We start from the raw sequence: 9479 nt of genomic DNA, 5'->3' as shown, positions 1-9479 counted from the left end.
GACAGAGCTGTTCCGCCGGGCCTTTGGGGAGTCCGGCTGCTGATGGCTCCCCCCCCTTTTTACATCATCTATGGACCCTGCCACCCTTTTCCCCTCCTCCTTCCTTTAAGGGGATTTGGTAGTTGGACGCCATCGATATATTTGATGTTAGAACGAGCATTTTAATGGGGTTGGTTTTAATAATATAGAGCCATCATTCGCGTTTATTCAATTTTGGTTTTATTATTGATCTTTTTGTGCTCTATCTATCACCGGTACGTTCACCTTAGAGCCAGCCGGGGGAGGGCGGTTTATAAAAATAAATGAATGAATGAATGAATGAATGAATGAATGAATGAATGAATGAATGAATGAATTACAACTTCCAAGACACAGTTTCGATGTTTTTTTCCTTTCTTATTTTTTATTATTTGAGATTCTATTTATAAAGATTAAACAAAATCTGACAAAAAAAGATACACGTAATACTGGAATACAAAATTTTCCTCTGTGGGGGATGCAGTTCGCGACAGTTTTCTGCAGCTGTCGCCTTGTAGCAAAACATCGGTATCAAACATTTAACAAGTCTTTTTTTTTTGCATGACAACCACCAACTTGCATGCAAACTTTTTTTTAATGTGTATTTATATATTGTATAATATGTACATATAGTTCCAGTAAAAAAAAAAAAGGCTTTCATACAAAACGAAAGAATTCCACGTGGGACATGTCGTAACGGTAGTTGGAAAAAATCAGCGGCTCATTCCGCACATGCAGAATAATGCACTTTCAAACTGTTTTCAGTGCTCTTTGAAACTGTCTTGAATAATGAAATCCACTTGCAAACAGTTGTGAAAGTGGTTTGAAAATGCATTATTTTGCGTGTGCGGAAGGGGCCAGCGGAATGGCAAAATATGTGCTTCGACAAGAGTACTGTTAACTTATCTCCAAGAACGAGGCATGAATCCTGGCTTTTCTGTGGGTCCCTTCACATATTGTTCCCTACGTGGGAGTAATCCTTTGTGCGGGGAAAAATTGTGCATGCTCTTAATGGATGTTTGGGCAGAAGAATTTGTTTTGTCAGAAGAACACAGAGAAGGGATCTGATGTAGGCAGCATGAACGGCCCTGAGACCATTCGGACATTTTCATCCTCTTTCTTCAGTCAGGTATGTAATAAATAATAATAAAGTAACAAAGAATACAAAACCTACAATGGCCAGAGGGCTCATCAGCATAACAAATGCCTCTCTCTAATGACAGCGGCCAGAAATTCACAAGTGGCACAAGAGAGGCGCAAAGGAGATTTGAGCCTCGCATATTATAACAATATATGTTAGAGCCTGTGTTTGAAACCTCGGCTTCAACTATCTTGCCGGTTAAAGTAGAACAGTAATGCCACAGAAAGTGAGCACAGCGTGATCGTCCAAAGAAAACTCATCAATAATGGAGCTCGAAAAAGGAGGATATTGAAACTACTCCACAATGGAAGATTTTCTTGGAAGTGACAATTTTATAATATGGAGAGGAAAATAAAAGTAGATTTTAAAGACAGAAATTAGTTGGAGTGCAGAAAATGTCTTCCCCACCCGCAGAGGATACACACATAGGGCATAAACGGTGAACATGTTAGTTGGGCAGACGGCCCTTGTAACACAAACTCTTGCTGAGTTACCCAAGCGGTTCAGAGCTCATGCAATATTTTCCAGGTCTTTTTCCTTGGGAGCTGCAAGCAATAATGGCTGTGAATTCCCACAACAGGTAATGTGTCTTGCGTTTCCTGTTTCCTCAGGGTAACGTGTGAAAAATGCCTTTGCTTACAGACAGGAGTCTGTATGACGGCTTAGATTTGCCAGGAAATCTGTAAACTGGTATCATGAGAACGAGCATCGTGTGAAATCCACAAAAGACAGGCCAGAATGAACATACAGGCTACGGAACTAAAATAATACTTGGACAAAGAACAGTGATGTCAATTGCCTTTGCTGAGAGAGAGAGTCTGAATTGTGCTGTCAGCAGAACCAGTTTAAAAATCCGAGTAATTTTGTTTTTGACATACTGTGCGTTTGGCCGTGGAAGTCAAAACTTGCCTTTGAATGTTGCTAAAGGGTGACTCTTCTGATGAGTACTTGGGCTTGGATGTAAGCCGCTCTCTGATGCTGAGTTCCGGAAAGATCGGCTCTTCAACAACAACACAAATGACTGAGAGACGCTCGCAGAGAGCAGGAGGAAATGTCATGGTGTTTGAAGGCAGTGGTATGAAACGCACAGAAAAAGGAAGGCTTGCGGTTCCTTAAAAAATGTTAGCTGCACAGAGAAGGAAGTGTGATACTCCTTGGCTGTGAAGGAGCAACAGGAGGGTCCAGAGAGGAGGGTAGAGCTCTGCTCTAGAACCTCTAGGGAGCCGGAACCCGATTCTCTGGAGGTCTGTTTGCATGACCCCTGGTGGAAAGGAGGTGGAAGAGGGGACTGACGAAAGGAAGCAACCGCCTCAGTCAGTTGCCCAGCCCTTAACGTATATGTTTTGCACAGATTAACAGACAAGACGAAGGGAATGCTTCGGAGAAGGGGTCACACAGAAAGCAAACTAGCCCTCCCCTACCAGAAACATTATGCAATGCACCAGAAGATGCGGCTCTCTGCTCTGACCCCCAAATCAACCCAAGAGGCGACATGTTTTATTTTTGTTGCGCTGAGACGCAATCAGTGCTAGCCACACACAGAGAGAAAGAAAATAGTTGGTATATTTTGCGTTTATGTGCCAGCAAAGCCGCGAGGCAGCAAGAACAGGATTCAGGAAGTCGGAGAAGTCACAATTTAAATGCATGCAGGCTTTTGGTCTCCCCACCCCACCCCCCCCACCCCGCCCCCGTCCCTCCAAGAAACAGGTCTGCTGTAATTTCAAGGCATCCCCGGAGAGGTCTCTAGGACTGAAGTTTGCCAAACAACAGAAGACAGTGTGTTGCTTGGTGCCAAAGCATGCCCGGCCAATGGGCTGTCGCCCACAGCTTGTTACCAAACCCCCTTCCTCATTCTTGCTGACTTGGGGCCAAACCCTTCCAGCGAAGTAAACAATATTTCTGAAGGCAGGAGTCGCTCCTTCATCGGGTGCTGTGCTCTGTTTGACCAGGTCCCCAGGTCCGCTCGTAAGGTCAATCGCTGAGGATGGCTCCCGGCAGCTCGTTCGTGAGCGTGTGCCAGCGCTCGATTTTCTTATCCTTGTTTTTCAAGCAGTCAAACCAGTGCTTCAGCCGGTCTCCTTTGGCATTGATCCCCAGCACGACACCACCTAGCACACGAAAGACAGAGGCAGTTCACTGGAGGGGAGGGGGGCAGAAGGGAGGGCCACAATCCTTGAAAATGCAAGAGAGGAGGAATCAGTGGCACCTACTGAATGCTGGAAGTGACAGAATGCAGTGGTGGCATCCAAAAATCAGTGGTGGCATCCAAAAATTTTAGTAACAGGTTCCCATGGTGGTGGGATTCAAACTGTGGCATAGCGCCAATGGGGCTGGGCAGGGCATTCCGGGGGCATGGCCGGGCATTCCGGGGGCGGGGCATTCCTGGACGGGGCTGTGGCAAGGACGCAGCTGCTGCGCCGGTCCTTGGGCGGGAAACGAATGCACTCAGGCGCAGGCTGCCACGCACGCCGGTGCACCTCCTGCTAGTCTGCTTCAAGTTCTGCGCACTACTGCTGAGAGGAGGGGCGTAACTAAGGCAAAAATCACGTGGCAAAATCACCAATTAGTAACCCCCTCTCGGCACACACAAATAATTAGTAACCTACTCTCGGGAACCTGTGAGAACCTGCTGGATCCCACCTCTGGGGTAGACAAGACGGAGAGGTTCTTATGGTCGGTCCAGACTTGAAAGGGGTGAGATGCACCCTCCAACCAATGACGCCAAGTGACTAGAGCTTGTTTTATGGTTCTGATTTCCTTGTCACCCACAGTCAAGTTCAATTCGGGGCCAGAAAATTTCTTAAGACAGGTATGCGCAAGGGTATAGTTTGTTGTCTGGCCCCCTTTGAAGCAAGGCTGCTCCGAGGGCTTTGTCAGAGGCATCAACCAGTAGCATAAAACCAGACCATTATTCTGCATATGCAGAAAGGGCCTAAGAGAGGGCAGTAGAGCTAGTATCCTAGATAGGTCCTTCCCAGCAGGGGAGGGGCTGTGGCTCGGTGGTAGAGTATCTGCTTGGCATGCAGAAGGTCACAGGGTCAATGTCCAGCATCTTCAGGAACAAGTAACAGGTGACGGGAACGTGACCTCTCCCGGAGACCCCGGAGAACTGCTGCCAGCCTGAGTAGGCAATACTGACCTTGATGGACCACTCTGATGCCTTCCTGCTGTCTGCTCTGCTACTGTCTCTTTTGGCCCCTTCCGCACATGCAGAATAATCCACTTCCACAATTGTTTGAAAGTGGGTTTTGGTATTCCGCACAGTAAAATCCAGCATCGAAAGTGGATTGAAAGTACATTGTTTTGAATGTGCGGAAGGGGCCTTTGTTTACCCGGTCTGCCGTTCCCAAGGATTCTCCTTCCCCCCAGCAATCTCTTTTCTCTTGCTTGCTGCCTGCCCCTTTCCTAGTTGCCACGAGAGCGAGACAAGCTGCCTGCAATCTCTTTCTATCCTGCTCCGGATAGCTAGGTTGAATGCTTGCTTTACCTTTCCTATCCTAGTACATAGTTCCTTGACAATGAAAGAACCCCTTTCCTTTCCTAAAGTAACACACTTTGTGTGGATTTCACTCCTGAAACAGCATCCTCCGTCCACAGCACAAGCCAACTCCTAAACCAGGGGTGGCCAACTTATGGCACTCCAGATCTTCATGGACTGCAATTCCCATCAGCCCCTGCCAGCATGACCATTGCAGTCCATGAACACCTGGAGTGCCATAAGGGAATTGCAGTCCATGAACACCTGGAGTGCCATAAGTTGGCCACCCCTGTCTTAAACTAACAATGAGGTCTATGGACTGGTAAAATCCCCACCATTGATTGCCCACCTATTTCGCCATAGTGGAAAAGGGTCCGGAGACAGCTGAGGATTGCTCTGTGCTGCCCCCTACAGGCACTCCCTCCCCATCAGCCCAAAGGCCCCTGCAACATGACAGCGATCCACTAGATACTCATGGGAAAATAATGTGTTTTGAAAGCCAAGTCAGCTTGTGAGCCCGCTCCAAAATGACATCCTCTGATTGCTGAAGGCAGTCACCAGCAGGGATACGGAAGCGATTTATCCGTGATTCGGACTGACATCTGTGGTCAGATTTCCACCCGAGCGACGCATCGGAATCAAGCGCTCGCGTGGACGTTTCCCTGGGAGCCCCCGACTCACCGATAAAGTCATTCGATTTGCCAATGTCGTAATCCCACACTGTCACCTCCAAGGTCTTCTTGGTCAAGTCGCCGTGCTTGATCTCATAGCAAAATTCCTGCGAGGAAACAAGCGGAACTGACAGTCAGGAGAAACATTGGACTCTGCCAAATGTTTACCTCCACCACCAAACCCAACGTGAAGCCCCCAGGCTGGCCAGACCTCGTGCTAGCTTTAAGCAAGCCTTTATTGGCATAGACAACAGTACAACAATAATAAAAAATGGATTAAAGAGCATATACAATACAGGAAATAAATGTTAGGTCGAAGGAAATCTACTGGCGTTTGGTAATTTCCAGGAGAAAGTCTGCCACTATCATACAGAGAGAAGGATCAGGGTTGTCCAACAAGTAGTGTAATCTAATTAAATTGGGGAGATGGGGTAAATGTAAAGGAGTAAGATTCACATACTTGGATCTGATTTCCTTGAAACTGAGACAGTGTAGTAATTGGTGGGCCAGAGATTCAACTGAGCCGTTGTTACATGGGCACAATCTTTTAGCCTTTTCTTGCTTATTAAATCTGCCATGGAACAAGGCAGAAGGCATAACATTAAACCTGGCGAGCATTATGGCTCTCCTTTGAATGGGGTTTATTAAGCAATACAGGTAGTGTGCCAAGTGGCCCCGTTCAAATGGGAGAGAAAAATACAGGGGGGAACACGTTTTCTTGGCTGCGGTGATTAGGGTAGAGAACTCTCTATCCAATAGTTGACCTTTTAATTTCCTATAAGCTTCTGAATAGGACAAAGGGCAAAGTGAATCCACTGACAGTCCAATAGAGGCCATTTTTTCTTCAATTATGGAAAACCAGGGGTTGGAATGGGTGTCAGAGAGCAGACGGTGGACCAGGGAATTACAGTCCGAGAGAAAATGAATTCGCAGCCAGAATCTAAAGGTCCTCAGCCAAGAGGCTGATTCCAAGGAGTTTTTACCTAACTCCAGACAAAGGGCTGCACCTCGTGCTAGCTGAAGGAACTCGGCTTTTCACCTTGAGCACCTCCTCCTTGTCACCTTTCCTAGACCAGGGCCTCTACCGTGATTCAGGAGAACGCACACAAGCTGCCTCTGGATTCAAACATGGCCTGATGCTATTCTCCAATACAGACATAAAAACACGTTCAGGTAATTTCAGTTTATGACTGTGTAGTCCGTTGGCGGACCTGTGTGGCGTAGTGGGTTAAGTGCTGGCACTGCCACTCACACGGTCAGGAGTTCGAGCCCCCTGTGGGTCAGATATCCTGGCAGCTGGCCAGAGGTGGGATCCAACCAGTTCTCACCACTTCTCTAGAAGTGGTTACTAATTTTTTCTGAGTGCCGAGAAGGGGTTACTGAAGCATCCGCCCTGCCCAATAGGGACTGGAGGTGCGTGTGTGCAGCGGCACCACTGTTTGAACCCCACCACCATCGGAACCTGTTATTAAAATTTTTGGATCCCACCACTGCAGCTGGCTCATGGTCAACTCAGCCATCCATCCATTTCTTGGTCAGTAATTGAGTATCTAGCTCCTAGCTAGGGGTTAAAGAATAGCCGGGGAAAGCAATGGCAAACTACCCCACAAAAGCAGCTTGCCTATAAAATCGCTGCTTGCAGTGGTACCCCAGGGTCGGATACAACTGAAGGGGAAACTTTACCTTTACCTTTTAGTCCATTTGTGTATTTTTGTGACCCCATGCCAATTCCGGATTTAAAAACTCCCAGTGTTTTGGCGGCAGAACTGTAGTTGGAACAGGGGGGGTTCAGGTTGAAGCCAAAACAGGACTTTGTGGATAAAGGGGCAGGAAGGAAGGAATCTATCCTCTAAGGTCAGCTAGATTTAAGTCTTGTAGCCCCTTAAAGATCCACAAGATTTTTTAGGATAAAAGCTTTCAAGAACCAAGACTCCCTTCACGAGATACCACAGCTTTGACTCCCAAAAGGTCAAACACAGGTGTCAAACTCGAGGCCCTCCAGATGTTATGGACTACAGTTCCCATCATCCCCTGCCAGCATGATACCCCCCAAAGATGATATCTAAGATGCCGCTGGACTAGAATCTAGCTACTGCAGACCAACATGTCTGCCCTCTGAAACTATCTACTCAGTTGCATGGTGATAATTTTATGGTAATTGTTTTCATTATTTTACTCTATTTGTTTTGACTGTATTCAAACCCTTGAGTGGGTCTCTCCAGGGACAGCATATACAGTTGCTATTAAACAAACAAGCAAGAGTAGTTTGACAAGTCCTGGAATATAATAGCTTTTTAGAATCTGACAGTGACAGAGAACAGCAGTATGATTTAATTACAAAAAAAGTATGCATGAATGGCATTTGGACTTTGCTTTCTGCTACTTGCTTTGTGCATGAATATGATTAACTATTTAGCTGGTATTTACATCCACAATGCATGCTGTTTATTCATACAATGCAAACAACGCTGAAAAATGCACACATTTTATGGGGAAAACAGAGGAAAGAGTCTTTCCTTCAGGCAGAACATGGTGAGGAAACAAGGGACTTCAGGTTTCATTTGTACAAGGAAAAGCTAACTAGTAGAAACCATGATCTTGGGTTCAAAACTGAACGGATGAGACATTCAAAATCAAAAGCAGAGATTGGTAAACGGCTAGAAGAAGAAGAAGAGTTTGGATTTCTATCCCCCTTTCTCTCCTGCAGGAGACTCAAAGGGGCTGACAATCTCCTTGCATATCCCCCCTCACAACAAACACCCTCTGAGGTGGGTGGGGCTGAGAGAGCTCCGAGAAGCTGTGACTAGCCCAAGGTCACCCAGCTGGCGTGTGTGGGAGTGTACAGGCTAATCTGAATTCCCCAGATAAGCCTCCACAGCTCAGGCGGCAGAGCGGGGAATCAAACCCGGTTCCTCCAGATTAGATACACGAGCTCTTAACCTCCTACGCCACTGCTGCTCCTAGTGGAAGATCTAATAGTGTGGCATGTCTAGAACTCTCCACCCCAGATACATGTGCAGAAGATCCAAAAAGCAGAACAGAACTACCTCGTTGAATTCAGGATTGAGTGTTTTCTTCTTGACAGCGGTCTTGTGTTTGGATTTCTTGTCCTCATCTGGTTTCAAGTACCTGCAACGATATTCCCCATCAGCACACGTTATTTTTTTTTTCAGCCGTAAGCCGTGTCAGAGGTGAAGAAATGCAAAACCACCAGACACACAGAAAACACTAGATTTTATTTCTGACTCTAGCATCTCTGCATGACAACTCATCTAACACAGGTGTCAAACTCGAGGCCCTCCAGATGTTATGGACTACAGTTCCCATCATCCCCTGCCAGCATGATGCTGGCAGGGGATGATGGAAACTGTAGTCCGTAACATCTGGAGGGTCGTGAGTTTGACGCCTATGTATGGTAGCAAGTAATGTGCCATCTATTCCTAGCTTAGACCCATGCCTCAGGCCTAGCCATTGCCAAAGCAAACAGGGGCATTTGGAGGTGACTGATTGGCTAGTAAGGGATGTCCCCTAAAAAGAGAAAGTTCTGATTTATTTCTAACAAGTGTGTGCAAAGAACAGAACAGACACCTGCTTGCTGATAAACTGTACAAACGCAATGGAGCGATCTTACTGACAATCCAGGATGTGTTGTTGGGTGAAAACAGTCCGGGGAGAGTTGTCAACATCCTGTCGATTGGGAGTGGAGACTGAGGAAGTTGGGATTTGGGGAGACCTCAGTGGAGGACGATCTCTGCAGTCATGCGCTTCTCAGCACTGTGGCCCCTTCCGCACATGCAGAATAAGGCACTTTCAATCCACTTCCGACGCACTTTGCAGCTGGATTTTACTGTGCGGAAGAGCAAGATCCACTTGCAAACAATTGCGAAGGTGGATTGGAAGTGCATCATTCCGCACGTGAGGAAGGGGCCTCTGTTGGGAAATGCCTGGAGGTTTTAGGGGGTGGAGCCTAAAGGGGGCAGGGTTTGGGGAGAGGAGGGACCCCAGTTGGGTATATAATGGGGGAAACGGCACGTTTCTGTGCACTCCTCTGTAAAGACAAAAAGAGATATCCTGTGGCCGAATAGTCAAGGGAAGGGAAGATTAGATCAGTTCAATTTTTAGACGACTTGGCCTGAAGTCCAGTTTTTTAGCCAGATTTGGCCGGAAGTCC

General features: G+C 46.9%; 1 long non-coding RNA gene across 1 annotated transcript; it reads right to left on the bottom strand.

The window, feature by feature from the left end:
• Window positions 1-383: 383 nt before the first annotated feature.
• On the bottom strand, window positions 384-8437 carry LOC125424969. The gene is made up of 3 exons (XR_007243306.1): window positions 8356-8437; window positions 5319-5415; window positions 384-3267 (listed from the first exon to the last, which is right to left on the bottom strand). It is a non-coding gene; the product is annotated as an uncharacterized LOC125424969 (long non-coding RNA).
• Between the last annotated feature and the right edge of the window lie 1042 nt (window positions 8438-9479).

This window comes from Sphaerodactylus townsendi, unplaced genomic scaffold (assembly GCF_021028975.2).
Source record: "Sphaerodactylus townsendi isolate TG3544 unplaced genomic scaffold, MPM_Stown_v2.3 scaffold_1637, whole genome shotgun sequence".
NCBI classification, from domain to species: Eukaryota; Metazoa; Chordata; class Lepidosauria; order Squamata; family Sphaerodactylidae; genus Sphaerodactylus; species Sphaerodactylus townsendi.
Note: the sequence above shows the minus strand (reverse complement) of the source record. Positions and strands in the feature narration are given on the sequence as shown.